Source organism: Argopecten irradians, chromosome 4, assembly GCF_041381155.1.
Source record: "Argopecten irradians isolate NY chromosome 4, Ai_NY, whole genome shotgun sequence".
Lineage (NCBI taxonomy): Eukaryota > Metazoa > Mollusca > Bivalvia > Pectinida > Pectinidae > Argopecten > Argopecten irradians.
The window spans coordinates 165,001-185,575 of NC_091137.1; the positions used below are offsets into that span (position 1 = coordinate 165,001).

The 20,575-nt window shown below is 33.6% G+C and overlaps 1 long non-coding RNA gene across 2 annotated transcripts in view; it reads left to right on the top strand.

Annotated features, from left to right (window-relative positions):
• LOC138320323 (uncharacterized) overlaps positions 1-9,900 on the top strand; it is an 11,222-nt gene extending 1,322 nt beyond the window's left edge. The window contains exons 3-13 of one of the 2 annotated variants that reach the window (XR_011208161.1): positions 546-657; positions 1,022-1,248; positions 1,996-2,137; positions 3,018-3,259; positions 4,013-4,154; positions 5,033-5,274; positions 6,028-6,169; positions 7,059-7,300; positions 8,068-8,209; positions 9,088-9,199; positions 9,567-9,900. This is a non-coding gene — a long non-coding RNA (uncharacterized lncRNA). The other variant, XR_011208160.1, reaches the window with a different exon arrangement.
• The last annotated feature ends 10,675 nt before the right edge of the window (positions 9,901-20,575 follow it).

The window sequence follows — 20,575 nt, forward strand, 5'->3', positions numbered from 1 at the left end:
TCGGGTTCAAATGTTGCTCTAGATTTGATTTTATCTGTCCTTGGAATCCTTCAGAGGTTAATAATTCCCTTTTTTACATCAATTGGTATACATTTGTAATTTTAGAATCATCTGATTCAGAAAATCAGGGCAAATTTGAAATTTTTGGGGCTATTTTGTATCCATATTTTATTAGCTGCACCGTAATTTCTCTGTGTTATATCAGATATATTATGACATAATATGTTATAATCATTTCTTTATGATATTCTATTGTTTACTAAGTTATATATCTATAGTATTGAGCCAGTTCTGGAACTTTGATTTGCTTAATTGTTCAGTTCTGGATATTTTTTGCTAGAAATTCCAAAAATGGGGGGTGGGGGTAAAGAATATGAGTTATCTCCCCCTGACCTCCAAGTTTAATTCAATTGGTCATATTTCCCTGTAGTACACTAACTATACTATAGTTATAAGTAAAAGTCAAAAGTCTAGGTTCAAATTTCATTGAAATATTTAAACTTTTATTTCAAAACTGTTTCAATTCTCATAATTTTTTCTTACAGGAATCTTCATCGTCGATACGAGTACACAGCTTGCAGTACCAGACCAACCCATGCAGAGAGCAAACTCCCATTTTGGAATCAGACCTTATGGACATGTAGCTTTCCAAAAATGGTAAATTTGAAAAATATGTAAAATGCTATAGGGACCGCAGAATCAAACCAAAAATAGATTCCTGGAAATCCCCTTTTGGGCACAAGATTTCATAGAGAGGTGAATGTTTCGGAGCCTGCTGATTGGGTATTCAGGGCGCATCAGTTTCAAATGTTTAATGTGTGGGTTGGGCAATACATGTAGATGTAAAATATATAAAGAAATTTTAAAATTCTGTCAAGTGTGTGTCTGACAGGGGGAGGTAATCAATATTAGAATTTCATGAATATTTTGGTCAATTTTTGGTGCGGAATTCAACATAAGATGGCACCCCCCACATAAAAGTTTAGCAAGATGGTAGATCTTTATTTCTTTTTATTCACAGGTATGCGAGATGCCATTCTTCAAAATTAGTGACAGGTGACCAGACTTGAAAACTCCATTTAACCTTGACAGCGGCAAACGTTAATATATCGTATATAGCGAAATCATTTGGTTCTGCGGTCTCTATAGGATGACAACCGGATATGACGTTTCCGTCATTCAGCGTCCCTGGACACCATTTGACTGAACCCAAATTGCATGTATTTGACTGGAAATCGAGTGTTGAAGGTATTTTGCTTGTATTTTATAAATATTTGGTAGCTATTTTTAGTACGGAGGCCTTTCTGTCTTGATAACGACACTGTAAATTGGTGGATTTTGTTGAAAAAAATCACATTACACATATGTTGTTAATATAGCTTAGCACATGAACCAATATCTTAGAGAGTGATTACACAGAAGATGTTTTTGTCACGATTATGACACAGGGGCTTGGGGCAGTATGACACAGGGGCTAGGGTCCTGGCCCGGGGGGGGGGGGGTACATGTAAGAAGTCTGGTGACTTAGAATATTTAGAATATGATGTGTATTTCAATGATATTTAGTAAACTTCTCTGAATTCGCGTGATACTCTGTGATTAGGAGTTATTCAAGCCTAATAATCTCTTTCCCTGTATTTATCTATTTATCATGATCACTATTCTATTTATCTGTATATGTAAGTCAAATATTTTATATATAAATTCATCAAATGGATATAGTGTTGTTTGGTTCTGTAAAATAAACAGTATAGTCTTCTTTTTCAAAATTAAATGTTTAAGACTGGTCAGGAATAGGTAATAGATTCAGGCTGTAGGACGGTGGTTTTTATTTTGATACTCTGGGTTCCTCCAAGTATTGACACATCCTTAAATGGCCATGAACCCTAATCGATCTATATAAAACACTTTCTGTTTTTGTGTTCATTAATCAGCTATTTAACTCTTTCATTTTAGTCATTTATTTATTAATTTTATACATTTCTTCTGTTTCAGCCGAGCTTTGACCATGGTACCTTTTGGGCCGACCAGTTTAACAGCTTTTTCCTGACATGAAGACAGCGCCAAGGGGAGTTAACTCATTTCATGAAAATACTAGACAGAGTTACCTTTCCATAATTGACCTGAGTATTTAATTGTGAGTATAATTTGGTTTTTTTTTCTCTATATATTTCTCTCATATACCTCTTTGGTTCAATTATCAGTGTTATTAATTTATTCGAGATCGATAGTCGAGTGAAATTCGAGTTATCTCCCTTCCATTGTCTGTACATTTGTAGGTCTCTGGCCCTTTGGGCCTCTTGTTTAGCAGTGAGATGGTGCAAATTTAGAGGTGAATTGTGTAATTCTTTCACTTCCAGATCTTGTAACTGACTAGTATACATCAATATGTGAGTGAAGGATAAGTTTAATTCTATTTTTCAAAATCATTTTCTTTCTAATAGCCACGATTCTTTAGTTCTGTCCAGTTTTTCGGGTTCAAATGTTGCTCTAGATTTGATTTTATCTGTCCTTGGAATCCTTCAGAGGTTAATAATTCCCTTTTTTACATCAATTGGTATACATTTGTAATTTTAGAATCATCTGATTCAGAAAATCAGGGCAAATTTGAAATTTTTGGGGCTATTTTGTATCCATATTTTATTAGCTGCACCGTAATTTCTCTGTGTTATATCAGATATATTATGACATAATATGTTATAATCATTTCTTTATGATATTCTATTGTTTACTAAGTTATATATCTATAGTATTGAGCCAGTTCTGGAACTTTGATTTGCTTAATTGTTCAGTTCTGGATATTTTTTGCTAGAAATTCCAAAAATGGGGGGTGGGGGTAAAGAAATATGAGTTATCTCCCCCTGACCTCCAAGTTTAATTCAATTGGTCATATTATCCTGTAGTACACTAACTATACTATAGTTATAAGTAAAAGTCAAAAGTCTAGGTTCAAATTTCATTGAAATATTTAAATTTTTATTTCAAAACTGTTTCAATTCTCATAATTTTTCTTACAGGAATCTTCATTGTCGATACGAGTACACAGCTTGCAGTACCAGACCAACCCATGCAGCGAGCAAACTCCCATTTTGGAATCAGACCTTATGGACATGTAGCTTTCCAAAAATGGTAAATTTGAAAAATATGTAAAATGCTATAGGATGACAACCGGATATGACGTTTCCGTCATTCAGCGTCCCTGGACACCATTTGACTGAACCCAAATTGCATGTATTTGACTGGAAATCGAGTGTTGAAGGTATTTTGCTTGTATTTTATAAATATTTGGTAGCTATTTTTAGTACGGAGGCCTTTCTGTCTTGATAACGACACTGTAAATTGGTGGATTTTGTTGAAAAAAATCACATTACACATATGTTGTTAATATAGCTTAGCACATGAACCAATATCTTAGAAAGTGATTACACAGAAGATGTTTTTGTCACGATTATGACACAGGGGCTTGGGGCAGTATGACACAGGGGCTAGGGTCTGGGCTTGGCCCGGGGGGGGGGGGGTACATGTAAGAAGTCTGGTGACTTAGAATATTTAGAATATGATGTGTATTTCAATGATATTTAGTAAACTTCTCTGAATTCGCGTGATACTCTGTGATTAGGAGTTATTCAAGCCTAATAATCTCTTTCCCTGTATTTATCTATTTATCATAATCACTATTCTATTTATCTGTATATGTAAGTCAAATATATTTTATATATAAATTCATCAAATGGATATAGTGTTGTTTGGTTCTGTAAAATAAACAGTATAGTCTTCTTTTTCAAAATTAAATGTTTAAGACTGGTCAGGAATAGGTAATAGATTCAGGCTGTAGGACGGTGGTTTTTATTTTGATACTCTGGGTTCCTCCAAGTATTGACACATCCTTAAATGGCCATGAACCCTAATCGATCTATATAAAACACTTTCTGTTTTTGTGTTCATTAATCAGCTATTTAACTCTTTCATTTTAGTCATTTATTTATTAATTTATACATTTCTTCTGTTTCAGCCGAGCTTTGACCATGGTACCTTTTGGGCCGACCAGTTTAACAGCTTTTTCCTGACATGAAGACAGCGCCAAGGGGAGTTAACTCATTTCATGAAAATACTAGACAGAGTTACCTTTCCATAATTGACCTGAGTATTTAATTGTGAGTATAATTTTGTTTTTTTTTCTCTATATATTTCTCTCATATACCTCTTTGGTTCAATTATCAGTGTTATTAATTTATTCGAGATCGATAGTCGAGTGAAATTCGGAGTTATCTCCCTTCCATTGTCTGTACATTTGTAGGTCTCTGGTAAACGGGTTTTTTTAGCAGTGAGATGGTGCAAATTTAGAGGTGAATTGTGTAATTCTTTCACTTCCAGATCTTGTAACTGACTAGTATACATCAATATGTGAGTGAAGGATAAGTTTAATTCTATTTTTCAAAATCATTTTCTTTCTAATAGCCACGATTCTTTAGTTCTGTCCAGTTTTTCGGGTTCAAATGTTGCTCTAGATTTGATTTTATCTGTCCTTGGAATCCTTCAGAGGTTAATAATTCCCTTTTTTACATCAATTGGTATACATTTGTAATTTTAGAATCATCTGATTCAGAAAATCAGGGCAAATTTTAAATTTTTGGGGCTATTTTGTATCCATATTTTATTAGCTGCACCGTAATTTCTCTGTGTTATATCAGATATATTATGACATAATATGTTATAATCATTTCTTTATGATATTCTATTGTTTACTAAGTTATATATCTATAGTATTGAGCCAGTTCTGGAACTTTGATTTGCTTAATTGTTCAGTTCTGGATATTTTTTGCTAGAAATTCCAAAAATGGGGGGTGGGGGTAAAGAATATGAGTTATCTCCCCCTGACCTCCAAGTTTAATTCAATTGGTCATATTTCCCTTGTAGTACACTAACTATACTATAGTTTATAAGTAAAAGTCAAAAGTCTAGGTTCAAATTTCATTGAAATATTTAAATTTTTATTTCAAAACTGTTTCAATTCTCATAATTTTTCTTACAGGAATCTTCATTGTCGATACGAGTACACAGCTTGCAGTACCAGACCAACCCATGCAGCGAGCAAACTCCCATTTTGGAATCAGACCTTATGGACATGTAGCTTTCCAAAAATGGTAAATTTGAAAAATATGTAAAATGCTATAGGATGACAACCGGATATGACGTTTCCGTCATTCAGCGTCCCTGGACACCATTTGACTGAACCCAAATTGCATGTATTTGACTGGAAATCGAGTGTTGAAGGTATTTTGCTTGTATTTTATAAATATTTGGTAGCTATTTTTAGTACGGAGGCCTTTCTGTCTTGATAACGACACTGTAAATTGGTGGATTTTGTTGAAAAAAATCACATTACACATATGTTGTTAATATAGCTTAGCACATGAACCAATATCTTAGAAAGTGATTACACAGAAGATGTTTTTGTCACGATTATGACACAGGGGCTTGGGGCAGTATGACACAGGGGCTAGGGTCTGGCCGGGGGGGGGGGGGGGGGGGGGGGACATGTAAGAAGTCTGGTGACTTAGAATATTTAGAATATGATGTGTATTTCAATGATATTTAGTAAACTTCTCTGAATTCGCGTGATACTCTGTGATTAGGAGTTATTCAAGCCTAATAATCTCTTTCCCTGTATTTATCTATTTATCATAATCACTATTCTATTTATCTGTATATGTAAGTCAAATATTTTATATATAAATTCATCAAATGGATATAGTGTTGTTTGGTTCTGTAAAATAAACAGTATAGTCTTCTTTTTCAAAATTAAATGTTTAAGACTGGTCAGGAATAGGTAATAGATTCAGGCTGTAGGACGGTGGTTTTTATTTTGATACTCTGGGTTCCTCCAAGTATTGACACATCCTTAAATGGCCATGAACCCTAATCGATCTATATAAAACACTTTCTGTTTTTGTGTTCATTAATCAGCTATTTAACTCTTTCATTTTAGTCATTTATTTATTAATTTATACATTTCTTCTGTTTCAGCCGAGCTTTGACCATGGTACCTTTTGGGCCGACCAGTTTAACAGCTTTTTCCTGACATGAAGACAGCGCCAAGGGGAGTTAACTCATTTCATGAAAATACTAGACAGAGTTACCTTTCCATAATTGACCTGAGTATTTAATTGTGAGTATAATTTGTTTTTTTTTTTCTTATATATTTCTCTCATATACCTCTTTGGTTCAATTATCAGTGTTATTAATTTATTCGAGATCGATAGTCGAGTGAAATTCGAGTTATCTCCCTTCCATTGTCTGTACATTTGTAGGTCTCTGGTAAACGGGTTTTTTTAGCAGTGAGATGGTGCAAATTTAGAGGTGAATTGTGTAATTCTTTCACTTCCAGATCTTGTAACTGACTAGTATACATCAATATGTGAGTGAAGGATAAGTTTAATTCTATTTTTCAAAATCATTTTCTTTCTAATAGCCACGATTCTTTAGTTCTGTCCAGTTTTTCGGGTTCAAATGTTGCTCTAGATTTGATTTTATCTGTCCTTGGAATCCTTCAGAGGTTAATAATTCCCTTTTTTACATCAATTGGTATACATTTGTAATTTTAGAATCATCTGATTCAGAAAATCAGGGCAAATTTTAAATTTTTGGGGCTATTTTGTATCCATATTTTATTAGCTGCACCGTAATTTCTCTGTGTTATATCAGATATATTATGACATAATATGTTATAATCATTTCTTTATGATATTCTATTGTTTACTAAGTTATATATCTATAGTATTGAGCCAGTTCTGGAACTTTGATTTGCTTAATTGTTCAGTTCTGGATATTTTTTGCTAGAAATTCCAAAAATGGGGGGGTGGGGGTAAAGAATATGAGTTATCTCCCCCTGACCTCCAAGTTTAATTCAATTGGTCATATTTCCTTGTAGTACACTAACTATACTATAGTTATAAGTAAAAGTCAAAAGTCTAGGTCAAAAGTCTAGGTTCAAATTTCATTGAAATATTTAAATTTTTATTTCAAAACTGTTTCAATTCTCATAATTTTTCTTACAGGAATCTTCATTGTCGATACGAGTACACAGCTTGCAGTACCAGACCAACCCATGCAGCGAGCAAACTCCCATTTTGGAATCAGACCTTATGGACATGTAGCTTTCCAAAAATGGTAAATTTGAAAAATATGTAAAATGCTATAGGATGACAACCGGATATGACGTTTCCGTCATTCAGCGTCCCTGGACACCATTTGACTGAACCCAAATTGCATGTATTTGACTGGAAATCGAGTGTTGAAGGTATTTTGCTTGTATTTTATAAATATTTGGTAGCTATTTTTAGTACGGAGGCCTTTCTGTCTTGATAACGACACTGTAAATTGGTGGATTTTGTTGAAAAAAATCACATTACACATATGTTGTTAATATAGCTTAGCACATGAACCAATATCTTAGAAAGTGATTATACAGAAGATGTTTTTGTCACGATTATGACACAGGGGCTTGGGGCAGTATGACACAGGGGCTAGGGTCCTGGCCCGGGGGGGGGGGGGGGGGGGGGGGGGTACATGTAAGAAGTCTGGTGACTTAGAATATTTAGAATATGATGTGTATTTCAATGATATTTAGTAAACTTCTCTGAATTCGCGTGATACTCTGTGATTAGGAGTTATTCAAGCCTAATAATCTCTTTCCCTGTATTTATCTATTTATCATAATCACTATTCTATTAAATCTATTTATCTGTATATGTAAGTCAAATATTTTATATATAAATTCATCAAATGGATATAGTGTTGTTTGGTTCTGTAAAATAAACAGTATAGTCTTCTTTTTCAAAATTAAATGTTTAAGACTGGTCAGGAATAGGTAATAGATTCAGGCTGTAGGACGGTGGTTTTTATTTTGATACTCTGGGTTCCTCCAAGTATTGACACATCCTTAAATGGCCATGAACCCTAATCGATCTATATAAAACACTTTCTGTTTTTGTGTTCATTAATCAGCTATTTAACTCTTTCATTTTAGTCATTTATTTATTAATTTATACATTTCTTCTGTTTCAGCCGAGCTTTGACCATGGTACCTTTTGGGCCGACCAGTTTAACAGCTTTTTCCTGACATGAAGACAGCGCCAAGGGGAGTTAACTCATTTCATGAAAATACTAGACAGAGTTACCTTTCCATAATTGACCTGAGTATTTAATTGTGAGTATAATTTGTTTTTTTTTTTTCTCTATATATTTCTCTCATATACCTCTTTGGTTCAATTATCAGTGTTATTAATTTATTCGAGATCGATAGTCGAGTGAAATTCGAGTTATCTCCCTTCCATTGTCTGTACATTTGTAGGTCTCTGGTAAACGGTTTTTTTTTAGCAGTGAGATGGTGCAAATTTAGAGGTGAATTGTGTAATTCTTTCACTTCCAGATCTTGTAACTGACTAGTATACATCAATATGTGAGTGAAGGATAAGTTTAATTCTATTTTTCAAAATCATTTTCTTTCTAATAGCCACGATTCTTTAGTTCTGTCCAGTTTTTCGGGTTCAAATGTTGCTCTAGATTTGATTTTATCTGTCCTTGGAATCCTTCAGAGGTTAATAATTCCCTTTTTTACATCAATTGGTATACATTTGTAATTTTAGAATCATCTGATTCAGAAAATCAGGGCAAATTTTAAATTTTTGGGGCTATTTTGTATCCATATTTTATTAGCTGCACCGTAATTTCTCTGTGTTATATCAGATATATTATGACATAATATGTTATAATCATTTCTTTATGATATTCTATTGTTTACTAAGTTATATATCTATAGTATTGAGCCAGTTCTGGAACTTTGATTTGCTTAATTGTTCAGTTCTGGATATTTTTTGCTAGAAATTCCAAAAATGGGGGGTGGGGGTAAAGAATATGAGTTATCTCCCCCTGACCTCCAAGTTTAATTCAATTGGTCATATTTCCTTGTAGTACACTAACTATACTATAGTTATAAGTAAAAGTCAAAAGTCTAGGTTCAAATTTCATTGAAATATTTAAATTTTTATTTCAAAACTGTTTCAATTCTCATAATTTTTCTTACAGGAATCTTCATTGTCGATACGAGTACACAGCTTGCAGTACCAGACCAACCCATGCAGCGAGCAAACTCCCATTTTGGAATCAGACCTTATGGACATGTAGCTTTCCAAAAATGGTAAATTTGAAAAAATATGTAAAATGCTATAGGGACCGCAGAATCAAACCAAAAATAGATTCCTGGAAATCCCCTTTTGGGCACAAGATTTCATAGAGAGGTGAATGTTTCGGAGCCTGCTGATTGGGTATCCAGGGTGCATCAGTTTCAAATGTTTAATGTGTGGGTTGGGCAATACATGTAGATGTAAAATATATAAAGAAATTTTAAAATTCTGTCAAATGTGTGTCTGACAGGGGGAGGTAATCAATATTAGAATTTCATGAATATTTTGGTCAATTTTTGGTGCGGAATTCAACATAAGATGGCACCCCCCCCACATAAAAGTTTAGCAAGATGGTAGATCTTTATTTCTTTTTATTCACAGGTATGCGAGATGCCATTCTTCAAAATTAGTGACAGGTGACCAGACTTGAAAACTCCATTTAACCTTGACAGCGGCAAACGTTAATATATCGTATATAGCGAAATCATTTGGTTCTGCGGTCTCTATAGGATGACAACCGGATATGACGTTTCCGTCATTCAGCGTCCCTGGACACCATTTGACTGAACCCAATCTGCATGTATTTGACTGGAAATCGAGTGTTGAAGGTATTTTGCTTGTATTTTATAAATATTTGGTAGCTATTTTTAGTACGGAGGCCTTTCTGTCTTGATAACGACACTGTAAATTGGTGGATTTTGTTGAAAAAAATCACATTACACATATGTTGTTAATATAGCTTAGCACATGAACCAATATCTTAGAAAGTGATTATACAGAAGATGTTTTTGTCACGATTATGACACAGGGGCTTGGGGCAGTATGACACAGGGGCTAGGGTCCTGGCCCGGGGGGGGGGGGGGGGGGGGGGGGGGGGGGTAAACATGTAAGAAGTCTGGTGACTTAGAATATTTAGAATATGATGTGTATTTCAATGATATTTGGTAAACTTCTCTGAATTCGCGTGATACTCTGTGATTAGGAGTTATTCAAGCCTAATAATCTCTTTCCCTGTATTTATCTATTTATCATAATCACTATTCTATTTATCTGTATATGTAATCTAAATATTTTATATATAAATTCATCAAATGGATATAGTGTTGTTTGGTTCTGTAAAATAAACAGTATAGTCTTCTTTTTCAAAATTAAATGTTTAAGACTGGTCAGGAATAGGTAATAGATTCAGGCTGTAGGACGGTGGTTTTTATTTTGATACTCTGGGTTCCTCCAAGTATTGACACATCCTTAAATGGCCATGAACCCTAATCGATCTATATAAAACACTTTCTGTTTTTGTGTTCATTAATCAGCTATTTAACTCTTTCATTTTAGTCATTTATTTATTAATTTATACATTTCTTCTGTTTCAGCCGAGCTTTGACCATGGTACCTTTTGGGGCCGACCAGTTTTAACAGCTTTTTCCTGACATGAAGACAGCGCCAAGGGGAGTTAACTCATTTCATGAAAATACTAGACAGAGTTACCTTTCCATAATTGACCTGAGTATTTAATTGTGAGTATAATTTTTTTTTTTTTCTCTATATATTTCTCTCATATACCTCTTTGGTTCAATTATCAGTGTTATTAATTTATTCGAGATCGATAGTCGAGTGAAATTCGAGTTATCTCCCTTCCATTGTCTGTACATTTGTAGGTCTCTGGTAAACGGGGTTTTTTTTAGCAGTGAGATGGTGCAAATTTAGAGGTGAATTGTGTAATTCTTTCACTTCCAGATCTTGTAACTGACTAGTATACATCAATATGTGAGTGAAGGATAAGTTTAATTCTATTTTTCAAAATCATTTTCTTTCTAATAGCCACGATTCTTTAGTTCTGTCCAGTTTTTCGGGTTCAAATGTTGCTCTAGATTTGATTTTATCTGTCCTTGAAATCCTTCAGAGGTTAATAATTCCCTTTTTTTACATCAATTGGTATACATTTGTAATTTTAGAATCATCTGATTCAGAAAATCAGGGCAAATTTGAAATTTTTGGGGCTATTTTGTATCCATATTTTATTAGCTGCACCGTAATTTCTCTGTGTTATATCAGATATATTATGACATAATATGTTATAATCATTTTTTTTATGATATTCTATTGTTTACTAAGTTATATATCTATAGTATTGAGCCAGTTCTGGAACTTTGATTTGCTTAATTGTTCAGTTCTGAATATTTTTTTGCTAGAAATTCCAAAAATGGGGGGTGGGGGTAAAGAATATGAGTTATCTCCCCCTGACCTCCAAGTTTAATTCAATTGGTCATATTTCCCTGTAGTACACTAACTATACTATAGTTATAAGTAAAAGTCAAAAGTCTAGGTTCAAATTTCATTGAAATATTTAAATTTTTATTTCAAAACTGTTTCAATTCTCATAATTTTTCTTACAGGAATCTTCATTGTCGATACGAGTACACAGCTTGCAGTACCAGACCAACCCATGCAGCGAGCAAACTCCCATTTTGGAATCAGACCTTATGGACATGTAGCTTTCCAAAAATGGTAAATTTGAAAAATATGTAAAATGCTATAGGGACCGCAGAATCAAACCAAAAATAGATTCCTGGAAATCCCCTTTTGGGCACAAGATTTCATAGAGAGGTGAATGTTTCGGAGCCTGCTGATTGGGTATCCAGGGTGCATCAGTTTCAAATGTTTAATGTGTGGGTTGGGCAATACATGTAGATGTAAAATATATAAAGAAATTTTAAAATTCTGTCAAGTGTGTGTCTGACAGGGGGAGGTAATCAATATTAGAATTTCATGAATATTTTGGTCAATTTTTGGTGCGGAATTCAACATAAGATGGCACCCCCCACATAAAAGTTTAGCAAGATGGTAGATCTTTATTTCTTTTTATTCACAGGTATGCGAGATGCCATTCTTCAAAATTAGTGACAGGTGACCAGACTTGAAAACTCCATTTAACCTTGACAGCGGCAAACGTTAATATATCGTATATAGCGAAATCATTTGGTTCTGCGGTCTCCTAGTAATGCAATAAAGTACTATACCAAAGGACACAAAATAAGGCATCAATTAACAACACACGATGGTTACCAATTATTATGGTTGTACTTAGCAAATGGAAAGTTTATAATCTTGATATCAGTGTACAATACCTTCAAGCCTACATACTAAGCCATAAAACTATAACTGCAATGGATACTTATATTAAAATACTATACTTATCTCGAGATAAATTAAGTTTCCTAATATTATAAGTATATTATAGAACGCCTGGCCCAAAGGGCTGGTTAGCTTATACATGTCTACTGCTGCCGGGAATAGACTTTGAATATATTTTGGGTTCTTAATACCCCAAGGTCAGCCCTTTGGACCCAGTGTGAGGCTTAATGAATGGTGCCTCATCTCCCGTCCATCAACATTACCTAAAAAATAGCTGGCTACTTCATGTTGGTAGTACCTGCAATGGATTTCATAACCAAAGTTATGGCCGATAACAGCTATCCTTATAGTGTGGAAAGGGGAATACGATGTTTGAACAAAAATGGTGGCTCTGGCGACGCGACCCAGAGAGTGGGGCAGGAGTGGAGCGGGGCGTTCCTAAGACTAAGTGGAAATAAGAGTGTGAATCCTTTTTCAAATTGCTACACTAGTCTCAAGCAGTTCTGAATGGAATGCAGATTGTTACCTAATTTTAACCTTAAGAAAGATCCTTGGAGAAAGGGGAACAGAATATGTATAAATTTTGGCTCTAGACCCAAGGAGGGTACTAGCTAGAGTTCTGCATGGATTCTTACCAAATTTGGCCAGAAACATCCTTGGGGGAAGGGAAACACCTAGAAAAGAAAAAAATGAAACTTGTATTCATAACATAAACTTGTTATTACAAACCAAGTGTATCATAATAATTTGAGTCAAAGCTGTTATATTTCAGGAGAATTATTCTGATTTCTTGCATGGATTTGGCGTTTATTTGTTATTTTGCTTATGTCAATTAGCTTACATTTCTGTCTTGTATTAGACTCCACTCCTCATGAATTCTAGTATCATTTTCAACCATTTTGATGTTTAGAGCTTAAAACATAACATTAAAACTGATGTGCCAAAAAAGGAACACAAACTTCAAAAACCAGTGACGATACAAACCCACAATATTTCAAAATAACTTTATTCCTTCTTCTGAAAAAAATGTACGTTAACAATTATTCCAGGTAAAGGTCAACTAAGCAGTATTAGAATTACCTAAATAAATGGTCTTTATGACAAAATAACCTAATTTCATTGAGATTTACACCGCAGTTTCTTGTGATTAAATTGAATTGTTATTGTTTATTTATACATGTTTTTCCATGTGTCATGCTTGCACAATGTATACATTTGTATAGATCTGTGAAGTGATATCCATTTTCTGTCCTATTTTCCCCTTTTCTATCTCTTATGTTAATTGTTAATTTATTAGTTTATATACCATCCCTCTTCATACCCTTATCCCACTTAACCTCCTTCCCCCCTCCCCATCTGTTTTTTTTCTTACCCCCCTGCCCCCTTTTCATAAATAATAAAAAAAAACAATGTAATTTCTAGTGTATGAGAGGAAAATGCCAGAATGGAAGGAAATTGTAGTAATGTGCATGTATATGTGGCAAATGTAGTCTTTGTTAAAACGTTGTTTGGAAAATCAAAAATTAAAAAAAAAAAAAAAAAATTGTTATTGTTAACCACTTTTAGTTGCTTTATTATAAAATTGTCAGCAAAATATCCACAATTTCAGGAAACAGCGTATAACATTGCATACATCTGTTATTTTATATTTTGGAATAATCACTGTTTCACATACTTGCTTACCATTCCATTTTTAGGTCACCTGAGACGAAGGCTCAAGTGACCTATTCCAATCGCCTTTTGTCCGTCGTCGTGCATCGTATGTCCGTAAACAATTTACATTTTCAACTTCTTCTCCAAAACTGCTGAAGCAATTTCAATGAAATTTTGCACAAACCTTCTAAGGCATAAGGCCAATCCAAATTGTGAATTATATGGTCCCCACCCCCCGGGGGCTGTGGGGAGGGGCCAAAAGGGGTAAAATTGAGTAAAATTTCAAAAATCTTCTTCTCTACTCACAGATGTGGTAGAATCAAATACTCTTCATAGATAGAAAGGTCTTAAGGTCCTTTACAAAAATTGTGAATTATATAACCCTGGGGTCTCTAGTTTCACCCTGGGGAGGGGGGGTTAAGTTTACTATAGTTTATATTGGGAAAACACATTTTTGCTCATTATTTGGTCATTTGTAATAGGAAATGAGTCAAATGTAGTCAGAATTATTAGTATGAGATGGCCATTTAATCCTATTAACAAATTTTCTATGACTGACCCCCAGGGGCCTTAGGGGCGGGGTCAAAAGGGGTCAAATAGGCTAAAACTTCAAAAATCTTCTTCTGAAATTCTGGAAATGGTAGAATCAAATACTTTTCATAAATAGAAAGGTTTTAAGGTCCTTTACAAAAATTGTGAATTATATAACCCTGGGCTCTCACGTTTCCCCCTGGGGAGGGGGTCAAGTTTACTATAGTTTATATAGGGAAAACACATTTATGAGCATTTTTTGCTCAATTTTTATTGGAAACGGGTCTAACTAGGTTAGAATTATTAGCCTGAGATAGCATTTTAATATCATATCCACATTGGTCTTGGCCGACCCCCTGGGGGCAAAGGAGTGGGGCTAAAAAAGGGTCAAATAGACTAAAACTTCAAAAATCTTCTTCTGAAAATTCTGGAAATGGTAGAATCAAATACTTTTCATAAATAGAAAGGTCTTAAGGTCTTTAACAAAAATTGTGAATTATATGATCCTGGACTCAAAAATATTCTTTTAACATTCTGGAAATGGTATAATCAAATACACTTTATAGATGAAAAGATCTTAAAGTTGGTTTATAAAAATTGTAAATTTTATAACCCTGGGGTCTCACGTTTCCCCTTGGGGGAGGGGGTCAAGTTTACTATAGTTTTATATAGGAAAAACACTTTAATGAGCATTTTTTGCTCAATTTTCATAGGAAAGGAGTCAAACTTGGTTAGAATTATTAGCCTGAGATAGCATTTTAATATCATATCCACATTGGTCCTGACCGACCCCCTGGGGGCAGAGGGGCGGGGCCAAAAAAGGTCAAATAGGCTAAAACTTCAAAAATATTCTTTTAACATTCTGGAAATGGTATAATCAAATACACTTTATAGATGAAAAGGTCTTAAAGTTTGTTTATAAAAATTGTAAATTATATAACCCAGGGTCTCCTCCCTGTTTCCCTCCCCCCCTAGGGGGAGAGGTAGTCAAGTCCTTACAATAGATTAGGTATATAGGAACAAAACACATTTAATGGAGCATTTTTGTTTTTTATTTTTTTGCCTCCAACTTGTTCATTAGCGAAAAGGGACGTCAACACTTGTGTTAGAATTAGAATTTATAGCCCTCGAAGATCAGCTATTGTTAATATCATATTCCACAGTTGCGCTTTGCAGCCGACCCCCTTGGGTGGGCAAAGAGTGATGGTCGCGGGAGCTTACGAAAAGGGTCAAATAGAGGCTAAACTTCATATAAATCTTCTAAAATTCTGGCCACTCATGAGTAGAGATAAAGAATTATAGATAGACAAGGTCTCTCAGCTCTTAGGTGGTTTCTATACAAAATTATGTGCAAATTCTATATGACCTTGAGGTCTCGCGTTACCCTGAGGAGGGGTCAAGTTTACTTTAGTTTATATAGGAAAAACATATTTGTGAACATTATTTGCCCAATTTTCGTAGGAAATTAATCAACCTTGATTAGAATTATTAGCCTAAGATATAGCATTTTTCACAGCCATATCCGTCCTCGATGACCCCCTGGGACCAGAGGGGCAGGACCAAACAGGGTCAAAATGATTAAAATTTCAAAAAATACCTCTAAGTTCACAGGTTTGATGGAAGCAAATACTAAATCACTGAACAACTTCAAGGCCCAGCCTATAGTGTTTATATGTCTGTAATTTGTTTCATTATTTGTTTCATTATATATTCTAACTCAGGTGACCGTTAAGGTCCATGGGCCTTGTCTTCTTCATGCTTCAATACTCTCATGTGGTTTAATACAGTTCAGGATTTGTCCATTTCTGTTCACAAACTGGTATAAATCAGCTTTCCAAAGTAACTAGTCGATACACACCAGACCGGTTATCTTTCAAACTTTACATTAAAATATTTCAGGTACATATGGTCACAGCATCTATATTATTAATTTCATGATCCATCATGGATTACGTCCCCTTGCATCAACATTACGTTAGGGGTCACGTTCTGGTGACCTTTCAAATATGCCAATCAAATTGTTTCTTCCAGATCGTTTCATGGACATTCCTTAAATTCAAGGATTTCCTTTCCTTAACTTTTAAATTCTGCATAGGAAAGCATTACAGATTTTTTTTTTTAACTTAAGATTTCCTATGGAGAAGTCTAAGTTAAGGAAAGTTTGAGATACTGGTACCTGAGAATCTTGGAAGTGAATCTCAACGGACTAGATTGTCTAGTTGGGAAAAGATGTCGGAATTATTTTTTTCGTGTACGAAGTCAATTTTTCGCCCAAAGAGCACAACAAAGTCAAAGCCCTAATCTTTGAATAAGTGTATAATTAGCATTGAATTGTTGTTGGTAAAGACTATGATGCGAATTTGGCATAATTCTAAATTTAAAACGGACATGGTTAATTTTCTGATCATTCATGTTAGGCCATACAAAAAATATTTGTGTTTCCGGTAACCCGACCAACTCTATAAAATTAGAGCCTACTCAAAAAACTTTTTATTAGTTTTGTCCTCAAGCAAACAAATAACAACCTCAATTTTGTTTGGTTTTGCACAAAATTAGGAATGTGGGTACAAATGCGGTAAATTTAAGACACTAATAATAACCGGGAAATCAAATCCATGGTTTATATAAGGTTGAATAAAGTCTATTTCAGTTTTTTTACTGCAAGAAACTGGGATGAAGAGGAAAAAAAATAATGTATATAAAAAAATTCAAGGGTGTTACCAGAAACAAGAATATTTTTCTATTTGGCCTTAACCTGACCCTGATCAGAACCTGCAGCTCGTTTGCTGCTTTAACTCACTGCAATTAAAGACAACATAATCAAATTGATGATGTTGAAAAGGTCATTTATTTGATGACGTAGTTATCATCAAAAATTGGTTGTCATACAAGTATTGTAATCGCATTACGTTATAAATGAGAAAACAGCAAAGATGGGGTTCAAATCTTGCCATCTTGCTGATACAAGATATATCATGTACATGTATTCATGACCAGGGCTAAAAACCAGAGATAAAACTGTAACACAGAAAAAACTCTGGAAAACTTTCTGAAAATAGTGAAACATAAAAAGTTATCTTGCTGATACACAGATATATCGTGTACATGTTTTCATGACCAGGGCTAAAAACCAGAGATAAAAACTGTAACACAGAAAAAAAACTCTGGAAAACTTTTCTGAAAATAGTGAGACATAAAAAGTTGTCATACACAAAGAAAAATATGTAGTACATGCATATAGAAATATAAATGAGAAGCAGCAAAGAATGGGGTATAACATACATTTTGCCATCTTGCTGATACAAGGATATATTACTCTTGTATTCATATACAGGGTTAAAAACCAGAGAAAAAACTGTAATACAGAGAGAAAAAAACTCTGGAAAACTTTTCTGACAATAGTGTAACCACAAAAGTTGTCGCACACAATGACAAAACTAATTCAGTAAACACATATAGTAAGCACTTCCTAAATATATATAAACTAGCATTAAATTAGGACGCGGGTCATAAGTGTGGGTTAATAAGTAATGAAATTAAAATACAAATTTCTTAATCACCGTACAATGGCTTTTTCTTGAAAAGTTATCTGCAGACTGGGAAGTGACAATGCCCCCCACATGCGGTATATGTAGACACATTGATACAATATAATCTTTTGTATTGATGTCCGAAATAAAAAACCAGAGATAAAACTGTGATACAAAAAAAAAAACCTCTGGAAAACCTTCTGACATTAGTGTAACGACAAAAGTTGTCATACACAAAGACAAAAATATGAAGTACATACATATAGATATATAAATGAAAAGCAGCAAAGATGGAGTACAAAAATCTTTCTGATACAATGATATATCACTTTTGTATTCATGTCGAGGGTTAAAAACCAGAGATAAAAATGTAATACAGAAAAAAACTCTGGAAAACCCGACAATAGTTTACCATATAATAGAGAAGCAGCAAATATGGGGTACAAATCTTGCTGATTCAATGATACAATACACTTGTATTCATGTCTGAGGTTTTAAAACCAGAGATAAAAAACTGCAATACAGAAAAAAACCTCTGGAAATCATGACAATAGTTTACCATATAAAAGAGAGGCAGCAAATATGGGGTACAAATCTTGCTGATACAATTATACTCTTGTATTCATATCTGAGGGTTTTAAAAACTAGAGATAAAACTGTAATTAATACAGAAAAAAACTCTAGAAAACCTTCTGACAATAGTGTTACCTAAAAACTTGCAATTATGCAGTACATACATACATGTACATGTATATAGAAAACCCTTAGATATAAATGGGATGGGAGTCATTAGGGGAAGGGGGTGGGGGGGTGGGTGGTATTAAATAATTAATAAGTTTATGTTGGTAAATTTCATAATCACTGTACACTGGTTATCTCGTTTTCAGATTTCATTGGTCAAATAATCTGCCGCTGATAATATATAAATATTGTATTCTAGTATTCATGTCCAAATGGTTAAAAACCAGAGATAAAAAAACTGTTACACAGGAAAATAAACCACCTCTAGTCAAAAAACTTGACAATAGTGTAACCTATATAAACTTGTCATACATAAAGACAAAAAATGCACATATATATTGGGTGGGTTATTAAACACAACAAGTGTTGGAATTAATATATATTTCCTAATTTAGCCGTACAATGGAAATATCTTGAAAAATTATCTTCAGGCTGAGACAAGCGGGGCCTTTTGATTGATGTATACATAATTTTGCTATCATTTCATTAAGTTCTAATAAACTGTTACTTTACTATGTCAAACTGTGTCAAATATCGTCATACAGTTTCTGAATAAATTGATGAATTGGTCTTAATATTCATCTTTTGTAAACTAGCTATTTGATTATATATATTCAAACATTACTTTAAGTCAGCTCTGGATAAAATATCTTTAACATGTGACATTAATTTAAAAGAATTTACAAAAGTTAATTGATCTAATATCTTTAACATGTGACATTAATTTAAAAGAGTTTACAAAAGTTAATTGATCTAATATCTTTAACATGTGACATTAATTTAAAAGAATTTACAAAAGTTACTTGATCATTTACTTAATGTTATAAGGTTGTGCAAAACATAATTCTGTATTTTATTTCAATAGCAAGCTCGCCAAAGAGCATGAAATTGTTTGTACACTTTCTTAATTTAAGGATGCCTTTACAAAATTGCAAATGTCTTTTTCTATAACATTTGTATTTTTCAAATCTTCACACTTTGTATGGATACATTTTCAAAAGAAAACTGGCATTACAAGTGAATTGAATATCAACAGGATGAATAGATAAGTTTCTTTTAGATAGCAAATAGATTTACTTGCTTTTTCGGCAGTTTCTTTGCTTAAAAAAAGCTAACATCGATATGATTATAAATAAAAAATGTATATATATACCTCGATATGTATACCCTTCTAATTAATCTAATTCTGTATTAAATTAATATACCTGATATGATATACCCTAATAAATTCTAATAAATATAATAGTTTCTGTATTACTTGCTTCTAATAAATCTAATTCTGTATAAAAATATATACCTAGATATGTATACCCTTCTAATAAATATAATTCTGTATTAAATAAATCTACCTAGATATGTATATCCCTTCTAATAAACTCTAATTCTGTATATAATAAAAAAAATATATATACCTAGATATGTATACCCTTCATAATAAATCTAATTCTGTATTAGGATAAATGTATACCTAGATGTCTGCCTATACCCCTTCTCAATCTGTATCTGTGCAAATTACACCTGCTGATTATGATAATGCTAGCCTAGAATATGGTATACCCTTCTACATTAAATCTAATTCTGTATCTGAAATAACTGAAGTTGGTTGGACGACTGCCGTATTACAATTGAGTGCAGATATTATAAATGTTCCCCTTGATTTAAAGATGCTTCCAGCCGCTGTACAGAGCATAAATGATGTGCTTCATCATGGCGTTGCAACAATAATTGCCGACTTCGTAAGTGATTAATCTTATCAACTTCTTCCTGTTTTGTGCTTTTATGTTACCGGTAACTTAACAC